Consider the following 24196-nt stretch of genomic DNA (forward strand, 5'->3'; position numbering starts at 1 on the left):
AGCGAAAGAATCTTTAGCAAAGCGGTGGAATGCATGACTAAAAAACGTAACCGCCTTTCATCCATCACTTTGAAGCAATGTTTATCTATTGATTGCTGGGACATAGAACTTTTATAATGATATAATATTAACATTTTTTAAATATATATTTCCGCGTATTTTAATGAAAATATTTTTATATTATGTGTACGTTTATTTATTAATAAATTGAATTAAATTAAATGCGTCTTCCTTTGAATTTTTTTTATCATAAAGAATGCAGAATTTTTAGTTATTGAAGCGATATTTAATCATGGGTAAAAAAATGTGAAATAAAAATTTAAATAATTTTTATAGACTTTTCGTCTTGCCCTGCCCATATAAAAAAATTTAAACCACGCTCGCTACCCATATAAATATAAATATGCCCATTCTTCAAATTTTTTAAGCATCTAATAAAAAATAAATTATTTAGTTTCACCCTTACTAAATTTCATAATTTAGTAAGCATAAAAAAAATATTCGATTTAAATGATGATATTGCCAATTGTGTAAGTTTTTCCAAGGACTTTTCAGAAATACCTTTACTATTTTTTTCATCAAAATGTAGGAAGTAAATATTACACATCCAAAATAAGTTCTCTTTTCGCCGAAAAAAACAGTTCTGATGTTTATAATTTTATCAATTATAGGACGAAATAATTGTAATCAAATCCTACAAGTATTTTTATTAACTCATTAATTTTTCCGACGATAACATCCGAAACAGTTATCGATAATCTGGTATTTAAAATTTTTTTTATAAGAATATATTTTTTAATGTTTATCTAATGAATTTTAAATGAAAAATAAAAGTTAAAAGTTTGTTAGCCTTCCTATTGTTAAAATTTTTCAAAGATCCGTTAGCACTTTTAAAAATTCGAAAATATTTTAAATAACGATTATGACAATTATCATTCTTCTATGGTACATATCCATTTAAGTTTTATTTTAACATCATTACAATATATATTCTTACCTATTTGCTTTGAAAAAAATCAAAAAAGTTCAAAAATAACGATTATGACAATTGTCACTTTTCTATGGTACATCTTCACTGAAATTTTATTTCAACATCTTTACAATTACCTATTTGTTTTGAAAAAATTCAAAAAAGTTCAAAAATAACGATTATGACAATTGTCACTTTTCTATGTTACATCTTCATTGAAATTTTATTTTAACATCTTTACAATATATATTTTTACCTATTTGTTTTAAAAAAATTCAAAAAAGTTCACAAATAACGATTATGACAATTGTCACCTATCTATGGTACATCTTCACTGAAATTTTATTTTAACATCTTTACAATATATATTTTTACCTATTTACTTTAAAAAAATTCAAAAAAGTTCAAAAATAACGAATATGACAATTGTCACCTTTCTATGGTACATCTTCACTGAAATTTTATTTTAACATCTTTACAATATATATTTTTACCTATTTGTTTTAAAAAAATTCAAAATAGTTCACAAATAACGATTATGACAATTGTCACCTATCTATGGTACATCTTCACTGAAATTTTATTTTAACATCCTTACAATATATATTTTTACCTATTTACTTTAAAAAAATAACGAATATGACAATTGTCACCTTTCTATGGTACATCTTCACTGAAATTTTATTTTAACATCTTTACAATATATATTTTTACCTATTTGTTTTAAAAAAATTCAAAAAAGTTCACAAATAACGATTATGACAATTGCAATGATATATATAACTATAGATTGGCGATTCATTCATTCAATGCATTATAAAAGTGTCCACACATTGTAATCAGCTGTAGCTCCATTTTGTAGTTTGGTTATCCATTATTTGTCAGCAAGAAATATTAATTAGTAGAAAACAAGTCTAGTTTTAAAGGTGATTTATGATATAATATTTTATAGTATCTTTTATTCTTAAATTTTCATAAGACTTTTTTTTATGAAGGTGGAGTAGGTGATTATATTTAAAAAATGAATCTAAGACTAACCCACCTTTTAATTTTTTAAAATATAGTTTAACCTAATCCTGCATGGACTTATAAATCTTATGTTAATGCATCTTAGGATACATGCAAAACAGATCTTATAAAATCACTATCATTTATTATTTAATTAGATAATGGGAGTGTGCTGTCTTCATAATTGTAATAAAACATATAAAATAGAATCTAATACACATATTTCTTATCATAAGTATATATATTATTTTATATGCAACATATTTATTACATAAAGCATTGATAAGCTACAAACATTGAAAAAAAATCCTTATTTAGTAAAAATATAAAGTTTTCTCATTTTTATTGCTAGGACAAATAATGCTTCTTCCTATTGAGTTGATAAGATTTCTATTTTGAACTTTGCCTAAATATTTTTCTGGATAAAATATTAAGTTAGCCATTTTAAAATACATATTTACTATGATACAGTTTGATTTTAAATATTTGTAAGAAATATGTAAACCATATATATATTAATAGAGGCTCTGCCAATCAACAAATTTTCACTGATTCAATACTATATTACTAATAACTGATCTGATATTTATATTGATTTTTATATACTATCTATCTTTGTATCAATGTCATAAATATATCTTATATTTTACTCATTATTATTCACCTATTTTTAAATATAGATTTCCATTAAAATCCAAAGAATTATTGGAAAAATAGTTACAGGCTATAAATAGAAAAAATTTTATGCCTAATAAATATAGTATAATGGAGGGGTTAGTGATTCCTTCATCTAGTATGCCTATATTATGCTGAATTTGTGAAAGTTCATTTAGAACTTATCAAAATGATATTAAACGTAAAAATATTATTAAAAAAATGGAAGTGTTGGTTTTTTCCACAATAATTGGTACAAATATTTTTATTGATCTTACTGAACATATTAATGAACATGAGATTGGTTACAGCCATTTTCAAATTCTTGTAAAATTAATTGTTCAAAGGTAATCATTTATTAGTTTTAATACTATTTTTTTTAAAGATATTTAAATATTAGATTTTTCCATTTTGCTGACTTGAGAAACCAGGAATTGAGAACTGGTATGAGGCAAAATCTTACAAAAGCAATACAATTTAATAATCAATAAGTCATGTAAATTAATATTTATATCTTCTTTTATTTTTTAAAAATTATATTGTATAAAGAACAGGCCTTATATAAGACATATTATAAAAATTATGATATTATATATAATCTATGCTAATGTAAATATATTTTATTTTTTATAGGTGATGATAGAATCAAAAAGGATGAATGTTTATAATCAAAGATAATATGAATGTGAATCATCATATTGTTAAAAATACATTTTGTTTTTTTAAGTGTACACATTTATATTTTTATATATTTATTGTATAAACCTTATTTAAATGATTTATATAATAATTTATACCCATGCAAAAAATGTTATTATTACACTATGTTTTTATTGAAAAAAAAATAAAAGATGTTTTCATTTGTCATTTATAATTAAGATGAAATAATTAAAACAAAAAAAATTATAAATGATTATTACAATAAAAATTAAGTGAGACGAGCTCTCAACCCATCTTTTAAGATGGTTTAACTTATTTCATCTAGAACACATAATCCAAAATAATTTTTAATTGACAGGATATTTTTTTATAAAATCTTATTTTCTTAACGTAATTAATTGATCTTCATCTACTTTTAGAGTATATCTTTGGTTCATCCTTTATAATAAAATTAATAATACAAAAAAAATAAAAATAAGTTAAAAAAGTAAGAAAAAAATTAACACTGATTTCTCTTATTAGTAGATTTTATTTAATTATATCTATACAGATCTCTTTTTTTATATAAATTTTAATTATTATTTTAAGGTATAAATTACTTAACTAAAATTAAAAGTACCAGCAACTACAATAAATATCGATGCATCATTTTTATTTATTAATAAGATATGAATCATAAAATATTATTATATTTAATAATAAGGATTCCATAAATGAACAATAAGTGGATAGTAAGATTTTTTTTGAAACATCAAGTGAATTTGATAAAATTATAAAAACTAATTTTATAAGAAAAATTAACAAATATATATAAAAAAATAAATGATTTTGATATATGCAGTTAATATGTATAAAATAAATTAGATTTTCTAATAAATAATTGGGGGTTAATGGTTGAGGAATGTTTAAAAATAAATTTATTTTTATAATAATATTAATCAAGTAGATAAATTAACTTAAAACTGATTGAAAGAAGTATTTTCTTGATTGAGTCATGTGATAAGTTTTTTTGGCAATTAAATATAGGCAGTGGACTTTATTTGGTTAATATTTGAGGGTGTATTAGATATAAGTATGGAATATTTTGTATGGGTATAATTTTGGTGATTTTTGTTTCAGTGATATTGTAGCAATCTATGTTTCTGAATAATTTCTGGGTGAAAGTAATTTAAAGATATTATATACTACTATTGGATTAAATGTTGAGTTTTTTTATTTTATAGAATACCAATGTAATTTAATTGAAGATCAGTTGAGGTTAGGATTCATTTGATTATTTTACATAATTACATTATTAACAAATTATTAGATATAAAATTGCTAAATTTTTAAAAATTAGTATTATTATTGAGGCATTTGATCAACGTACAAGCTACAAAATGGCGCTACAGCTGATTTCAATAGGTGGACGTTTTTTTATGCATGATCGCCAATCTATATTTATATATATCATTGGACAATTGTCATCTATCTATGGTACATCTTCACTGAAATTTTATCTTAACATCTTTACAATAAATATTTTTACCTATTTGCTTTGAAAAAATTCAAAAAAGTTCCATATTAGTCGTTTTTGTCGACTAAATTAGTCGTTTTAGTCGACTATGTTTGTCGTTTTAGTCGACTATGTTAGTCGTTTTAGTCGACTATATTAGTGTCGTTTTAGTCGACTATGTTAGTCGTTTTAGTCAACTAATTAGTCATTTTAGTAGTCGCTAAAGTTTTTAGTCGATATCTAGTCGTAGTCGAAGGAACTCGATTAATTAACAACACTACTTGTAACCATGAATTATGGTTAAAGTGGAGATTAAGGATCTCTTCGGCCAAAGATTTGTATATCCTTGTATAAATTTTATAAACGTTACATATAACAATTGTCAGTTTTCTATGTTATATCTAAAATATTTCTAAAAGGTTTAAAATATAATGAATTACTTGGTATATACATTAATATAAAAGCATGGTAATAATTTATTCCAAACAAGTATAAGAAATTTATTTATAAAAAGAAAGTGTTCATATAGTTGATATTCCTCAATTATATAGAATTAGTTACAAAAAATTAGGTAAAATTCCACTTTTACAGATATATTTGACAGTTAGAGAATATATTACAGTTAATATTTTAACAAATTTTACTAATCAATCCTCTTGATAATAAATATAGCAACAATTAGCATTTAATTATTTAACGCATCTATTTATTTTAAATAAAAAATGATAATAAAAATTAATCTTCATATTATTCATCCCACAATTTTTTAAAAGATATTTTTTGATGTCCTTATCAATATTTTATAGTTTTCTGTAAAATATATAATTCGCTATATTGGTAAAAATTACTTGATTGTCATATGATAATTGATAAAATTAGTTATACTGTAAATCTACGACATATAATATACCACTGCTTTAATTTTTTTATTTAATTTATGATTTAATTTTATCAATAGTTTTATAATTATATTTTACTTTTATTAAGATAAATAAATTAAATTACTCACAAAATAACGATTATGATACTTATCTGGTTACATTACATTTGAATTGAAATTTTAATTTAACATTTTATTAATAATATAAATTTTTACCCATTTGTGTCAAAAAAGTTAAAAAAATAACAATTAGGAAAATTGTAGCTTTTCTGTGTTACATTATATCTTCAGTGAAATTTTAATTTAACATTTTATTAATAATATAAATTTTAACCCATCTGTGTCAAAAAATAAAAGTTAAATAACGATTATGATAATTGTCACTTTTTTATAATACATTTTCATTGACGTGCTTACTAACCCATTTACTTCAAAAAAAATATCATAAAATTAATAATTTTATCTAACATTTTAAAATATGAATTTCTGAAGATCATTAATCACATATATTTTAAAATAAAAGATCTTCAAATATCATTTTTCAAAAAATAAATGATCTTCTAATTTTACAAATCTTTGAAGCTCGTTGCTAAAGTTTTCTAAAAAATAAAAGATCTTCAAATTTTACGATCTTCAAATTTTATGATCTTCAAATTTTACGATATTCAAATTTTACGATCTTCAAATTTTACGATCTTCGAATTTTACGATCTTCAAATTTTACGATCTTCAAATTTTAAAATCTTCAAAGATCCCTTTTTATTTTAAAACATTGTATAACTTTGTTATTAAATGAAAGAATTGACATTTATTAGAAAATCAACGATAAGTATCATAATCGTATAAATTAATGGATTTATAAAGGTTATAATTTAAGTAAAAAATTACCTTCCAAAAATCAATACCATCTCCCCCCCCCCCACGTCTATGTGACACTGGATATAATATATAATCACGGCCGGTTAAATAGAGAATAGTGGCGAACCATCTCCCATCTCTGGATAAATCCTGGCTCCGCCATGATTACAAACATATAATTGACTGGTTATAAATTAAAATACATTTACTGTCGAAGCTCACTTACGTCAATTATTATTTTACCATCAATTATTAGTTTAGCTATACCGCTAACATAAATATATTATTTTCAATCCCAGTCTACTTTACAAGTAATAAAATTATTGATTTAATAATCTCGACAATTTTATATTGTTGAATTCAAATATCCGAAGAAATTTTTTAGTTTTTTTATTTACTAAATGCATATATATATTCATAAAAATCTGCATATATTTATAATAGAATTTCAATATCGGAAGAAATTTATTATTTTTTTAATTTACCAAATGCATATATATTCAAAATTGGCACATCATTATAATAGAATTTTTATTATTTACATCTAAAATTTTTATTATTTACATCTAAAATTTTTATTATTTACATCTAAAATTTTTATTTGCATATGCTTATATTTTTTTAAGCTAAATTATTTTTAGAAAGAAGCTTGTGATAGTTTAATAAAAAATGTTTATCTTTTAAAATAGATAACCAGATACCATACAATAATAGCTGCCATTTTTTATTTTTTAATAAACAATAAAATTATAATAAATTATTAATTCTAAATAGGTTTAAAATATGACAAAGAAATTATGCATTTTACAAAGTTTGTAATATAAACCTGGAAGCTTCTTTTAAAATTTAATGTAATTAGCACTGGAATCAAAATCTATTTTTAAGTTTCTAGGATTGGTTCTAATAAAAGTATAAGTAATATATATCAGAGATCTGCAGAGGTTGTAGCCCCAAGCCAGATTTGAAAATGTATTTATTTTCAAGTCTCACCTACCTTGGCTTTAATTTTTTTTTGATTCTCAAGCTCAATCAAGCCTAGCTTTAAAAAATTTTTTTATTCAAGACTGATACAAGATATTTTGAAAATTTTTATTGTTTGGCCTGGAATTTTATATTTGATCATTTTAGGCCCAACCCAGAATTTTTATAATTTAGTGATTTTGAATAATTTTGGCTGTATTATGCTATGAGCAGTAAATGAATATTAAAACAAGCAACCTCACTTTTTTTTGATACAATTACCACTTATACCTATACTAATATAGTATTGACTAGTGCCAGTGCCGTAGCTAAGATTTATCCATGCGGGTTGGGGTTTTAAAAATTTTTGGGGACTTTGTCCTCAAATCCTATTTTTAAATTTTGGCAATATTATATGCTTTATTAGTGTCTAATCACTATAGAAGCCAGCATAAATGAAAAAGATATTAGTAACAGAATTTTGACCAAATTTATCAATTTTTTGTACCATTGCTAAAATCATATGTATAATTAAATAAATAATATACATATTGAATTGATATTAAAAATTATGGCTTCTTAATAGCCATTTTCAGTATATGCGGAATCTTTTTCTTTGCTTGATATGTTGAATTTGAGCGCTGCAAAAATAACTTCATATAATTTGATGAAAAGTCTCACTGATTGTTGTCTTTCAAAGTTGGACAAAATCTTTCTAGTTTTTTTTGATTATATGAATCAATATCATAAACATTTGGAGAAAAAGCTGCCTCTTTTTGGGTGGTGTGAAAAAGTCACAAACCGACAATATTGTTTCTAAATTTTAAAAAATATATTAGAATTATAAAAAGATATCTATAATACATAATAAAATCTAAAAAATTCCAATTAAATTAAAATATTTTTACGTAAACTTCTAGATGTCTCAAATTTCGCATGCCTCATATCATTAAATTTAGGCAATGTGAACTACAGTGAACATACAGATCTTTGCTATAAAGCTCTCTAATTACCCCTTTAACGTGACCACTCATTGAGGGAGCTCGATCATATCCTTGGCCTCTCATTAGATTTAAATTTAAATCTAGGTCTTGAAGGGATGCTAAAATTTCTTTGGCTATCGTCTTTGATTTAGTGTCATTCAATAAATTGAACAAATAGTTTCTTCATTTTGAAATCACCTGATTCTATATCAATAAACCTTACTGCTTTGGATAATTGCTCATGTTACCAACATCCAAAGTCTCATCCACCAAAACACTAAAAAATGGTGATGCTTTCACTTTTGTAGAAATTTCTTTCAATATGAACCTATTGTATATGGCTATTATTTCATTTTGAATACTTAGACTAAGGTAGGTGGCATTTTTAGCAGAGCTTTCAAAAAGCTTTATATAGTTATCATTATTGCATAAAAGTTTCAACAATTCCTTGAAATTCCCTTCATTATGAGAAGAGTATGTAAATGTTAAGGGGCCAGAAGATATTCTATGAGCTCTTAACCCATTAATGGTCAAGATTTTTCTAGTGGATAAAAATGCTCAATTTTTTCAAATTATATTGATTAATGCTCAAATATGATATTCTAAAAAAATCAGCCAAAAAAAATAATCCTAAATAGAAAATCTAGCCTGGTGCATATATGCACCGTTAACCATTAAGAGGTTAAAAAAGATAAAAATTATATAAAATACTATAAGATCAAAAAACAACAAATATCTTTATTCTTTATTTGTAATTTATAATAAAAACGAGAAAATGTTTATATATTATGAAAATCCTTGAAACACTTAATATGGAGTGCGATTTGACATGTTTGACACATATATCTTGAGTGTGTATGGCAATATCTGCATCTTCGTCTTTTTCCATCTATAATTTTGGATAAATAATGTCCAGATGAATCAATAGGGTTTTCACACTGTAATGCAAACTGGCTGGCGTGACCTGTACTTGTAATTTTTTCAATTTTTACTGGCATTCGAAGGAGGTAGTTAGTAACTTCTCGTCTAAATGCAAGCAAACTCTTCTTGTCATCACGATTCACGAATTTCCAGATTTTCCATGAATTTACCAAAGCTACATCAATAAAATTGGTGAATATTGGCCACCACCATTTTTTTCCTCTTATTTTTATTCTATATGTAGATATTAGATTATCACATAGATCAACTCCACCCATGTGTTTGTTATAAGCAGTTACCATATTTGGCTGAGGAATTTTTATTTTAGAAGATATTTTCTTAGAATACCTTGAAACATTAGAAAGCAAAGAGATAGTGTGGCATGTCGATGCAACAGTCACCATCGAATTATCATTCCAACGAACTACAAATATTTCGTTTAATTTTTCAAACCTATAATCATAATATCCTCTATCTTTTTTTGCTACAACCTTTATAGATTCAACTGGGCAATGCTCTATTCTATTGTCCCTCACAGTTCCAGTTGCAAAATATCCCATTTGTTTTAAGTATGACAAGAGTTTAAATGATGTAAAGAAATTATCAAAATATATTTTATGATAATTTGGTTTTTGCAATGCCTTTAATAATTTTATGATTACATTTCCACCTAATCCATATTCATATTTATTTTCGCTTTTTCCTTGATATATATCAAATGAGAATACGTAACCGTCGGAAGAAGCCAATATCCAAGACTTGTATTAAAATCTAATTGGTTTTCCTTTTATGAACATTTTGCAAGAATGTCTTCCTCGATATGGTATCATCTGTTCATCTATTGATAAATGATGTTTGAAAATTCCAAATTGCTGAAATTTATTATTCAATATATAGGCCTAACTTTATAAAATCTATCATGTATATCTATTTTAGTATTGTCTGCCAAATGGATATTATATTTCAAATTTCGAAATTGTAATTGGGTCATTTTATCCCGGATTATTGGAATAGAAATATCGCTATCATTAGACCAGTACATTCTTTCTTGTGGGAGAGAATGATATCCAGTAAATAATAGAATTCCAATAAATCTCTGAATATCTTGGATGGTTATGCATATGTTAGGTCTATTCATTTGTTTACATAAATATTACTTTGTTCTACAATTAGGGAATATAAATCTTTGTCGAAATTAAAGAAAATATATCTGATGGACTTTTACCATGTAAATCATTTTCAAGTTTTATTACATCTTCCTTTTCTCCATCGAAAGGGCTTGAAGAATATATTGCATCCGTTTTTCTCCATTTTAAATTGTGAGAAATTCGAGAATAGCTTCTTGTAGAATATGGTTCTGGAAGGTCGTCATCAACTGAATTATGAATCTCCAATTCTCCAGCTGTATCTGAAGGCAAAACTCCGACATTTGTTAAGTCATTTTCATCGAAATCTTCTTCATCACTAACTGCAGAGGGGTTTGGCGGAATTATAACCATATCTCTTTCTTCAATTGGTTCCTCTTCAAAAAGTTGAGCAAGCGCTTGTTCAATTGTTAGAAAACGTTTCATTAAAAAAATTTATTAAAAATTAAATATCTAGACAAATTATTTTCATAGAATCTTGATTTTTTTATTAGTCATCTATTATTTTGATAATTTTGATTGAATTGACAAAACAGGTGCATAATATTTTATATAAATAAAATAAAATCTTCAGAAAGGAAGAGGCTAAAAATAATTTTAAACTTTTGAATATTTATGAACCTAATAATTTCATATAATTTGATCGGGATAAAAAATTATAATAGGAACAATATATTATTCGATTTAATCTCAGGGGGCTAAAAATTTTTTTTTAATTATTTTCAAAAGGTCTTTTTTTGGGTATAAAATTTTTTAAAAAAAATTCTTAGGGGGCTCGAGCCACCCACCCCTCCTCCCACCACCTTAGTGATGGTAGTGGTTTTAAGTATAATATAAAAAATTATAATTCATTATGTTAAATTTCATTTGTTTGAATTTTTTTAAATAATTTATACTGCTAGATGGTTAACGGTGCATATATGCACCAGTCAACTTTATGTGGTTATCTATAAAAATTTTAATTATTTAAAAATTCAAAAATGATTGATAAATATTGATATATCTATAAAGAATATATACACACTAGTTTTCATCGAAATAATTTTATAATATGCTTGTGAGATCACTTAGAAAATTTTGCATTTTAGACCTCATAAATTCGCAAAGTTTGAGGGTTTCTTAGGGACATAAAAAAATATTTTTTTCATATTTTTCTTTTCCAGTTTTGAAGTACAATGTCTGAACTATATAAAAATCTTTTTTATTATTTTTTAAAATAAAAACTACTATGTTAAAATAAGGTATATAGGAGGTGGTGCATATATGCACCGTTAACCAGTAACGGGTCAATGCTAGGCCCTGCCTCCCTAACCAAATGATTGCATCACTTATTATAATTATTCTTGCTCTGTTGGTTGTAACAATATCAAATTTTTTTTTATTCAATATATTAGATATTGATATCTTTTGATTCATAGATATGACTTTTAAAGCATCCGACACAAGAATTGAGATGGTAAATATTTTAGTTCATATAATTTTTAATATATATTTTTAAATCATTTGATCATTTAAAATTCTTTGTTTTTTTAAAATATATTTCATTTTGATATCGTATATATTATTTTATTTCTAAATTGAAACCGTTTTTAAAGAAATTATTGACAATATAAAAAAAATTAAAAAAAAATTTTTTTTTTTCGGAGATTATGGGGGGTAGATTTCAACCCCATAACCCCCCTTGTCTACGCCACTGACTAGTGTTGTAAACATTTCTAAAAAAATCAAACGTGTTCAACGTTCATTGACAAAAATCGAAAGTGTTCACGTTCGCGTTTCAAGAAAGAGGAACGCGTTCACGTTCATGAAAGCGTTCTCGTTCGTTCAAAATTTTATAAATTTTTTTTAAAATATACATGTCTTATATTTTTTAACACAATATATTAGCCATGTTAAAAAATAATATAGTTTTATTTTGATAATATAATTATAAATGCAATATAATATAGAATAAAAAGTATTTATAAAAATTCTTCTTTTTCAAAATTTTTATCAGGTAGACAGGAACGCTTGGCAGTTAATACCGCATTAGCTATACTAAAAATGCGCTCTACAGGCCACACTCTGACAGCGTTTCACATAGAGCCATTATTAACATTATCAAAAGCTCTACTAAAATCCACGAATGTGAAGTAGGAGGGTATTTTGTATTTGCAACATTTCTGCATAATTATTTTCAGGGTTAATATTGGCTCTCGTATGTTTTTGTTTAGTTTGTACGCGTGTATGTATTTGGGGAAAAGATGAATTTCTGGATGATATGATTTAATTTAAGAAAACCATAAAAATCTTTGAGACAGGATGTCAGGGCTACGGCTCGATAATAAGTAAACTTTTGTGGGTTTTTGATTTTAAGGGAATTACATAGGAAGGATTTGTTCCATTTTACTAGTATTTCCGTTTTCCCATACTTTATTGAAGAGGGCTAGCAGGAAGGAAGATATGTGCGATTTTAGGAATTCAGCGTGATATTATCCAGCCCTGGAGCTTTATTTTTTCATAGTTTTTTCACTACATTTGATATTTTATTTATGGAGAAACCAGATGGGAATGGGACGAGGTTTGTATTTATGTTTGTTGGTAGAGTTGCTTTCCTTGAGTCGAAGACCATCATATAATAATCAGTCATAATTTGTTCGTCCTGGTCAATGATTGCTTTTCCTTTTTCTAAAACTATAAGGGGGGTTTAAAACTGGTTTACAGAAATATTTTAATTTTTTATATGCATCATAAATCCTATTTTCTTTCATATCTTTATCTATATTAATGGTTTTTTTTTGATAAATAAATACGTCTATCACTATAATCTATATATGTTTTTCCATAAGTCGTTATTCGAGCCATTCTTCATTCTTAGTTGATTTATTTTTTCTAATGCTTCACTAAATATCCATTCTTTTCTTGAAAAAAGACTTACATTTGGCAAACCATCATATGATTCTGCAAGATAATTTTAAAATAGTTTCCAGAATTCTTCTACTTTTCCGTGCAAAGTTATGTTTAAGAAGTTAGCTTCTTTTCTTATTTAATGCTTGATCAAAAATTATTACATCTTCCAGCATATGTAATTTACTGAATTTATGTGTAAAGTTGTTTTCAAATGAATTGTACTAGATCCAGTCGAGTTTTATCTAAGTTATAATAACCCCATATATTTTTTACGGTAATATTAGCTATAAGCATTCTAGGATCCGACAGGTTTATATTATACTTTAACGCCGTCAAACCACTGGTGAATATTAGAGATGAAGAATCAATTTGGGAGTTCTGCATTTCTCGGTGGCAAAAAAAGATATTTTAAAGTTTTTGTATCTGCAGAAATTAATAAGTTTCTTGCTATCCTCGCTATTTGATTGTTGTATGGTAGCATACCCGACATTACTGCTAACTTTTTTACCAATTTTCAGGTTTAGATCCCCTAGAACTATTATATTATATCTGCACGGTAGGGAGTGGATCGTATTTATCATTATGTCGATGAAGCCTAATTTTTCATTTCTAATTTGTGGGGCATAGAAATTTTCTATTATTGTGGGCCTAAAATTTGTGTTTAAATAGAGAAAACCACATCTTTCAGATATGGGTACGAATTTGATAATGAATTTATGTATTCGTTTATTTATTAGGAATGCTATTCCCCAGATTTTGGAAGTGCTACCCGAGCAATATATTTTATAATCATTAAAGTGTGCAGTTTTATTCCCTGGACAATGGGTTTCTTGATTACCTATAATGTCTACTTTCACCACTTCTAACCTTGAGATCCGATAGTTTGTTTTTCATTCCATTTATATTAAGGAACGCAATTTGTAACTTGCCTGTGAATCTGTTCTCCATTTGGTTATACTAACTTGAATCCAAGGATTTTATAAAGATCCAGGTGACAGGGAGGACTGGCGACGCTACGGCTTCGTGGGCATTTTTTTTATAGCGGCCTCATTTTTATGGGCCTTCGCTCCCATACCCCCTATTTTGCGGGCCTTCCCTTAAATGGCTTCTTCTAATTACATGATTTTTAATGCCTCTTATTTTTGGAAATAAGTTGAAACGATTTACATTTCTAATAAAAATAGAATAGTATGACACAATAATCATATGTTTTATTTAAAAAAATTGCAAATCTAAAAAAATATTCATTGTACATATATATTTTATATTAGATTTACAACGATATTACACCATAAAATCAAATCATATATCACGTGTTAAATATAAAATAATACATACTCAATATATAAAATAATTAATTACACATATAAAATTATTGCAATTATACAATTTTACACAGAGAATATAATTGCTGCACTTATAAAATCAGGCACCGATCATATTGTAAATAAATATAAATAAGATTTAAATACAAGAATTAAGATAATATAAAATTTTTACGTTAATAAATCTCTCATTAACTTTGAACCTTTGCGCAAATAAACAAGAATATCTTCTAGTTCAATTTGCGCTAATAGTTCTCGTTTAATTGACATCATTAAAAATGCTTCTAATTTTTCTTGGCCTATATTAGCTCTCAACCTATTTTTTATAATTTTTAATTTACTAAATGTTCTCTCGCAATTAACCTGCTTTATGACAAAGTTAAAATGTATCACATGCCAAAAATAAATTAGTGTATGCGCTTGTGTGCATATTATATCTTTTAAGAATTTAAAACACTCATATTAAACACTGTTACATTTATTATCACACTCTGAGTTATTATCATATTGTAATATTCCATCTACTTCATTTGACTTCTCACTGGTACATACGATATCATCGTCCGTTTCATTTAATTCTACTATTAAATCTTAGAATACACTGCAAATGAACATAATTCGTTACGTAATTTAAGACTCAATATATTTGCCAATTGTGCCAGTTTTCCAAGGCCTTTTCAGAACTTTAGTATTTATTTTATCTAAATGCCTTGATTGAAAATATTGCACATTCAAAATAAGCTATTATTCGCAAAAAACAGTTCCGACAAGCTATTTATAATTTGATCAATTATAGGACGAAATACCCCGACCCTATAAAGGTCAATCGATTCTTGAGGACGTTTGGCCTTCGTCACTATATATTCTCTTCGCTCGTCCTATTCGATCTTTTTACACATTTTTCAGATACTCTCCGGGAGCTATAAATATGAAAATGTTTCATTTAAATTAGAAGCCATTTTTATTGTTTTATTTTGAATCGATGTAATAGTTATCAATGATACAGAAGACTTAGCATCTTCTATCATTTTCCATGCTGATAAAATATTTAAATTTTTAGTGTGAAGATATAATGACATCAACATAAATTATCGATCAAAGACTGAGCTTCTTATGAGGTTTTTGCCTCAAATGATTTATTATCTATTATAAATTGAAGTACACTTATCCTTATTGGAACAAGCTCTCTTTACCATATATCCATCTAATGGCTATTTCACGTGCCCACGACCTTGTCTCACCTATTTTTTGCAGCCTTCTCAACTAACTTTAGCCAGATGAATTATTCTGTTTTACCCAAGCATCCATCTTTTTATATGTACCAAAGAAGTTGCTAGTCTGTTCAATAATTCAAATAAATTTTTACCTTCAATATTATCGCATGAATCACATATAGCGATTTAATATGTGATTAAAACCAAATATAAAAAACTACCTGGAGCCTATATTTGCAGCACCATCAAATGATTCTCCTATTATATTTCTCATTTGAATTCCATGTTTTAAAAGCATACACAAGATATCAAAAAATCCTTTTCCAGAAGAGTTTGTCACTTTTGTAACTTCGAAAAGCCTTTCTGTTATTTTGCCATTATACATGTATTGAAGGAAAATAATTGTTGATCATAACATAAACGCTAATGTCTTGAGTAATATCCTTTTGCAAACGAAACCTTTTGTTACCAATCTCCTTTTTTATTAAATTCCTGATTTGATCAAGAACAACATCAATAACTTTTTTAACAGTTGTTTTGACAACAAGGTTATGAGTGAACCTCTTCTCTTAGATTATGATTTGTCAGAGAGTTTAAGCTTTTCTTTTCTATGTTTGCTCTTTAAAATAACTTTCTCTAAATGATTTCTGAATATTTAATCATTCTTTGATATAATACGAATCATTTCCAGGAAATTTTCATGATTCAAATTTTCATTTTTAAAGTGGCTATGTCTTTAAGTAGCATTTGATCCTCTGTAGGGTGAGTTTTATCTGCCTAAAAACTTTATTATCTCCGATATTAGTTTTATTATGTGGAGACATTGTTATAAATTTGTCGATTTTTTCCATTTAATATTTTAACACTAATTCAATTATCAAATGACTTGTTTTTTGATGCTCTGAGATAGGCCTCGACTGCACTAATATCAACTCTTGAATTTCATGTATTTTAATTACTAAATGCATGTCGAAAATTTGTTGAGCTTGTTGTGAAAGTGTTTTCGCATACTACAAATGCCAGGTAGATTGATCGCAGTACACAGTTTTGGCTTTATTGCATATTAGTTTTATTGTAACACATAAATTAACATTCAATAAATAAATATTAAAAAGAAATATTGGAAAATCAAATTGATCAAAAATTTATTTTATTAAAATTATTATAACTGGGTTTTATTTAATTTCAATGAATTAAGATCAAGAAGTACAATCACAAATGTTGGCTATATTATTTCTACAATAAATCAATGTATAAAAATATAATATAATTAATTAATCAAAACTTAGCTTTCACTCTACTCAAAATCAAACAGAAGCATTTTCGCTTCATTTGAAAAAAAAACAAAGAAAAGCACGTAGTAATGATGTATTAGCATCAAGCGACGTTATTGATATTTTGTGCATTAAATTAAAATATTGGAAACGACATAATTCTCAAGGAATGTGATATTCAAATAATATAGATATCATTAAAAATAAATAAATGGTAAGAGAAAATAATGTAAACATAATAATATTTTTTTTCTAATCGGCCTCTTTTTTGATATTTTCCTCTGATCGGCCTCATAAATCGACATTTTCTCGCGGCCTCGTGGGAAAAATGACCACCTGGTCTTATGGCCAGTCCACCCCTGCCAGGTGACGTTAGAAAGAATTTTATTTGGTTTAGATTAAAGATTTGAAAAAGTTATAGTAAAGGGAAATTTAATTTAAAAGAATTTAGCTTTCATCAGTTAAAAAATTGAAATAAGAAAAAGATTAAAAAATATAGGACTTTTTTTTAAAAATATTCGGATTAATATTAAATTTTTCAACTAAATAAAAATAAAAAGTGTCTTTAAAATTGAACGAACGTTAAATTCGAATGCGTTCGTCAAAAAAAGGACGCGTTTACTTTCAATGTTCGTCAAAAATAAAAGGAACGCCGTTCATCATTTTTTTCAAAAAAAACGAACTTCGTTCGTTTACAACACTAGTTTATTTTATTAAATAATTTATCATTTAGTTTTTTCCGTTTCCAAGTATTTAAAATTGTGCTAAAACTGAATAACCTTCACTGAAGTTAATAAAGACATTGCAGTATTATATTTAAAAAAAATCCTTAATGGAATTATAATAATTACATATTTCCACGATTTTATTCAAAACCTCTAGCTAAATCTTAGTATTATTAAACTCATAAAACTATGTTTCAATAAAAGGAAAATAATCATCATTTTCTTGGTTATTAGTTGTTAAATCTAATGTTTAGTGTGATTGTGTAATAATAAAATTAGGGCTTATTTTAACAATATATTTCAAAGGAATCTTTTTATCATCTGACTCAATCCATATATTCTTAAAGTATATGCGATGATGATTCCAAAAATGCCTCATTGCATTCATCATCATAGGAAAAATGTTCCCATAATCTTTTTCTATACTTGCTTGGACATCTTTTAGCAAAGGTAGACAATATTTCAAACGTTAATTTCAAGTTTACTCAAGTCTCTCTCTTAACCACAAATAGTATGAATAATTCTCCATAAAAAGAGTTATCCTATCCTTGTAATTTTTCTAATGTAATTAATACCGGGTAAGTAATATCTTAAAGTTGGACTATAAATGTTTTAAATAACATTTTATATTTGAGCAATGAAATCATATTATCGTACGCTATTCCACCTGGTTTTTCATGGAACTTTAAACTGAATACCTGTTACCTCTCTTATATTTTCTGAAGATTTGGGCTATTCACTTACATTCCCTAGTTTTGTACATTTTCTTATTAATTTACGGTGAATATATCCCAGAGAATTTGAGTTTGATATTGCAGTAGAAACTATAGTTGCGCAATTATTATATTTTTAGCCTTGATAGCAGCTCAAATTTTAAAGAAACTAATATAAATTAAAACGCTTCAATGTTAAAGGATTTTCTACAGTGGCACCTGCATCCAACTATTAGCAATAAGGATATAGTATGTTATTTATAGGTCACCCGTTACTTTTTCTTTTTCTACTAAAATAATTTTAAAATATTTTTCATCCAAAATTTTAACCTGAATTTGATTCAGGGGATCTTATTTTCTTAATTTTAATTTCACTGCCTTCTTCATTATTATCATGATTCATGAGTGTTAAACATCATAAAATATTATACAATCATAATTATATTTTGGACATGTTTTTATTTATATATATTAATCTCAATATTTTTATAAAAAATGGTTTTAGTTTTAAAAATCTTGAAAAGAGACAATTAATTAACAAAACAGATATGCTAAATCAATTTAAAAATTGTATAAAATACAATTTAATTTTGTCTTCATCAGCTCTAGTAAAAATTATTTAGCTTTGCTAATTTGATTATTAAACTAAATAGGATAAAATATATATTATTTAAAAACCTTATTACTAAAAAATAATTTTTAATTGTAAATGAATATTTTAATTTATAATTGATAATTAAAACACTATTACTTGCAGATCACAAACAATTTTATAAAATATATTTTCATAAAGTGAAATATTTTCCTAGCTCTCATTATCATTTACTATTAGATTTTTTTCTATTTCATTTCTGGAAAGTAATGTCAAGTTCAATAGGCTCTTTTTGTGAATAGAAATTCAATTGATTCTTTAAATTTCGAAGTAAAATTATTAGTTCATCTACCTGCTCGATTCATAGTTTGAAAGTTCGAGATATTGCTTTCCATTTTTTAAAAAAAATTATTAATTGGAATTAGAATTCTACTAGCTCCAGATGCTTCGAGCATAATAAATATACAATGGCATCTGTTTGGGACATTTAATTTTAATGTTCTCATTTGAGTAGCATTATTATCATTCTATCAAGAACCAGCATATCCGATGTTAGATCTACTTTATTTAGGCATTTTCTCTGATGACATACAATTACATAACTGATGTTTGATTAATCATTAGAATAAAATATGAAAATTATTATAAAAAAATAGATGCGCCGAGCCTGATTTGACTTGACTGTTTAGTTATATGTGATTATTAAATTTTTAAAACAAATATAAAAAGTATATGTATCTTTTGCCAAGAAATGATATAACTAGTATTCCTTGAAGCTAAATTTAACAATATCAAATTAAATATAAAAGATATTATCATTAAAATATCTAGAAAACTAAATTTTCAGCTTTTTCTAACCCAAGCCTATTTCTAGATTTGGATTAATAGGTCATAAGAAGAAACGTTTTTTATAGAAAAGCTGCGATACTAAGGAGTTGACGAAAGATTAAGATTATTTCTGTATTATCCAAGCAAAAAATATATTTGAAGATCTTCATTCCTATAGGTTCGATGCATAATTTAATACGAAAGGTGAAAACATTATTTTATTACATTTCTGATTTGGTATAGTATTTAATTATTAATACCAGGCAATTCATTGTTCTACCCAATCTGATATGTGATTCTTTTTTTGAAATATTTCCAAAGATTTTGTGATTGAAATTAGCATTTTTATTAAATATGCTTGGATACTATAGGTTGGTGGGTTCTATCTAACCTCACTAAGGCACTTCTTAATAGATCAGTAGCAAAATGATTATTTCTAAAATAATTATTTCGAAAATAATTAATTCTGAAATAATTATTATTTGCTCCTTTACACTTGAGAAGCTCATCTATGAGTTTAAATATTTTCTAAATCAATTTATGTTAATAGTGTTTCTCATCTTCGATATGTCTCATACATTATCAATAACTACGCTTGAAACCAGGGATGTGAATCCTCGTTCTAAAATGAAGGGTTTAAGTTTAATAATTTTTAAACCAGGTTTTCAGAATCCAGAAAAATATGGACTTAATAAAAATATTAATTAAAGAAATTTTTTTTTATTATTATTTCAGATTGGCCATAAAAATAATTTATCATCAAATTATAATTAAAAATAACAATATCCTATTGGTTTTTAAAAATTTTATTTTAGCGAATTGTGATATCTTCCAAAATCTGGATGTTAACATTAAAATACATATGCTTAACTTTAACAGTACATTTCAGCTTGCATTTGATTTTTCGTTTGCCTTTTTCATTCCGTAACTTCCTTCGGTAAACCTGCCATATCCTTTTTCTAAGATTTCTGATCTCATATCTACAAGCACTTTGGCAATCCTCCAGAAGGCTTCTTCTTAAGACAGAGACTGGACATAGTTATTCTCAAAGACTACATCAGCTTAGCGGCAGTCTTTTTTCCAAGGAACGATAGATATTTTTAAAATATATATTATATTATATATGATTAGACCTGTGCGCCGCCGGTCAAATATACCGCCGCCGGTGATTTTTGACCACGCCGCTGCTAAAAATGTCGGCACACAACACGCTGCCGCCGATGTAAAAATTCGACGGCGTGGCGGCATGGTACATATTTTTTATCATTAAAAATAATATTTATTTTATATATTATTTTTCAATTGTAATTAGAAGAAAAATAATAATAAATATTTTTCAATTTATTAAAAAATGCTATTTTATTTTTTAAAATTAATAAATATTATTTACTATAAAAAGATTTATAACAAGATGATATGTTATTATTAGGCTAGTAATTACAAAAAAGGTATTGAAATATTATATATTTTATTCTTTTAATTTTTGATGTTTCAAATCTTTTGTATAAGACCATCAATTATTAGTATATAAAGAGTATTACAATATTTTCTTAATGCAATCTACATCTCATCATATAAAATTTATTTTTTATCATAAAAGGAAATTTTAATATATGATTTTTATTTTATTGACATAATATAACATATATAAACATAGCAGGACTAAAATAATTATAATGGATGCAGCATTGTGCAATACCCTGTAACAAAATACAGTGCATGGAAACATTTTGGATCCTTAATATTAAAAACTGACACAAATAATAAGAGAACCAGTGTTGTTGCAGATAAAGTCTTTTGTAATATATACTTGTACTTGATAAAGATGGTGAAGATAAAAATTATTATTCATTTTTATAGTAAATTTTTTGATTATTTTTAAAATATTTCTGAATTTTAATTAGTTATCCAATCAAATCTTTTTCAAAAAATATCAGCACATCGAACATAATAAAACATTTACGTAAACATGACTTATCATGTAAAGAAAAAATATCTAAACAAATAAAAATTATTTTTCAAACCAATTTGTTGCCTTACACGGACGAATTAACCGAATGTGAAACGACGGAAGTTGCTTCAGAATTCGATTATCTTAAGTCATTGGCTACCAAACATTCATCTATTCATGACAGTAATCTGGAACAACAAGACTATTTAACTAGTTTAGAAAAAGAGTATTATTCATTATTTTCGCCTTATAATTTAGAGATAAATGATGTCTTAGATTTTTGGAGGATAAGAGCATTGAATTTTCCTAAATTTCAATATTAGCTAGAAAGGTCCTGATGAGCATACTCTGAACTCTAAAAGATCATCATTATGTTCTATAAATCTAAATAAAATAATATTTATACATGTTAATTAATTTAATAAAATCGTTAAATTTATATTTATAAAATAAAGCATAAATTTTATTTTAAAAGTGTTTCCAATTAATTTATAATTTTAATTATAAAATTTAAGTTAAAAATATTTGACGCTACTGCGCCCCCGATTTTTGTGGCGGCGTCTAAATCGATTCGCCACCGCCAGCCAACTTTTTAAAAAAAGAAACGTCGCCGATAATGCTGTCGGCGCACAGGTTTACATATGATAAAAAAATTTACAAAATGTGCCGTAAAATTTAAAATTTTTTACATAAAATATTATAAAAATGTACATTTTAAAAAGGGGTTCGGGGTTCAGTAAAATCTCGAGGATTCGGGTTCTCGAACCATGCTATTGAAATTCTTTTTGTATTTTATAACAAGATTATCTTTTCAAATTGTAAGCTTAATTTTCTTATATCTATAAAATGTTTAAAATTTACTTCTTCATATATTTAAATAAAAAGTTTACACATAAATTCCCATCTTTAAAGCTTTGGTAATATAAAATCTAACTTTTTTTAGAAAAAGTTTTTGACTTTTTTTAAAAAAAAATCAATCATAAATAAATCCTTGTTTATTATATTTTTTTCTTACCTTATCAAAGTTTGGAACGGGAACCAATAAAAGAAACTCTTAACATAAATTTAAAAAACTTTTGAGAATTTTAGGAACAATAACCCCTTTTTATTATTTATAAGCGGGATCATATTTTAGTTTAAGTTCTTGGATATTATCATAAATAATTATTAAGGCCGTGTTTTAGATTGACTTAATGCTAAATAGACGCATATTTAGAATCGATTAAATAGCCAAAGAAATTTTTTTTAAAAACTAAAAAAATGAAAAAATAACTAGAATAAAATCAAAAAATAACAGCACACAGAAGTATCTTTTTATTTTTAGGTACAAAACAAAATAGGTTTCATTACCAAAAAACGCCGGAAGTCTCCCAGTTTTATTTATTCTCTTTTAATACCTTTTTCGTCATTACTAGATCAACCATTCATTTTATTAAAATTGTATCACTTCCTTTAAGAACTTAACATTTTTATAAAAATAAATAAAAATATTTCTAAACCTTGAAAGTAATTGTTATCTTTAATGTTATAAATTCTAATTATTTAACCAAATAATTACAATTAACTTTTAATAAATCTAGAGGATGTAATGATTATGATTATATTATATTTTTATTTTGCATCTTAATGTTCATAGTGAAACAGGATTTAAATGTTAACCGAGTTTTTATTTATTAAACCCTTCTAAAAATATAAAAATGGGTTCGTTTTGTTAACTCAGTTTAGTTAAAAGATCTAATCTTTATCCAGATGTTATTAAAAAAACAAGAAACAAATCTCAATCTTTATAAATTACCAATAGATAGGCCCATACCATTGCGCCGGTCTGCAGCTGATCACTGTCAAAAAAGTGTCGGCAATATTGCACTCCGGAATGGCATTATGCTTTTTAAATTAGTAGCAAATATATTAAAATATCTATAAATTAATTAATATTTATTTTGTAAATGATAATATAAGAATCTCAATTGATATAAAAATCATTCATATCAGGTATAACCATAATTTTATTGATGTCAGAAGAAAGGGGCAAAAGAGTACTTAGAATCCCCAAAATTAGCACCCCCCCCCCACCCCTAAAAAATCGGTAATTTAGATAAGTTTAAAATTGGAAAACATTTATTAGCACTTATTAGAGGTCTGCAATGGGTC

At 25.7% G+C, this 24196-nt stretch overlaps 1 protein-coding gene and 1 long non-coding RNA gene across 11 annotated transcripts in view; both read left to right on the forward strand.

Annotated features, from left to right (window-relative positions):
• The first annotated feature begins 1841 nt into the window (after positions 1-1841).
• On the forward strand, positions 1842-3429 carry LOC135922025 (uncharacterized). 2 transcript variants are annotated; one of them, XR_010570703.1, is made up of 4 exons: positions 1842-1896; positions 2659-2979; positions 3018-3128; positions 3266-3429. It is a non-coding gene; the product is annotated as an uncharacterized LOC135922025 (long non-coding RNA). The 2 variants fall into 2 exon arrangements; XR_010570702.1 differs by having other exon boundaries at positions 2659-3128.
• Positions 3430-6773: 3344 nt separating this feature from the next.
• Positions 6774-24196, forward strand: part of LOC135922541 (uncharacterized) — a 128408-nt gene continuing 110985 nt past the window's right edge. For 4 of the 9 annotated variants that reach the window (XR_010570954.1, XM_065456926.1, XM_065456923.1 and 1 more), the window contains exons 1-2: positions 6776-6836; positions 11929-11990. The gene's annotated coding sequence lies outside the window, so the exon portion shown is untranslated. Of the gene's footprint in view, positions 6837-11928; positions 11991-24196 lie in introns of those variants that run through there. The other 5 variants (XR_010570955.1, XM_065456927.1, XM_065456928.1 and 2 more) reach the window with 5 other exon arrangements.

The sequence above is a fragment of the Gordionus sp. m RMFG-2023 genome, chromosome 1, assembly GCF_954871325.1.
Source record: "Gordionus sp. m RMFG-2023 chromosome 1, tfGorSpeb1-WG-v2, whole genome shotgun sequence".
Classification (NCBI taxonomy): Eukaryota; Metazoa; Nematomorpha; class Gordioida; order Chordodea; family Parachordodidae; genus Gordionus; species Gordionus sp. m RMFG-2023.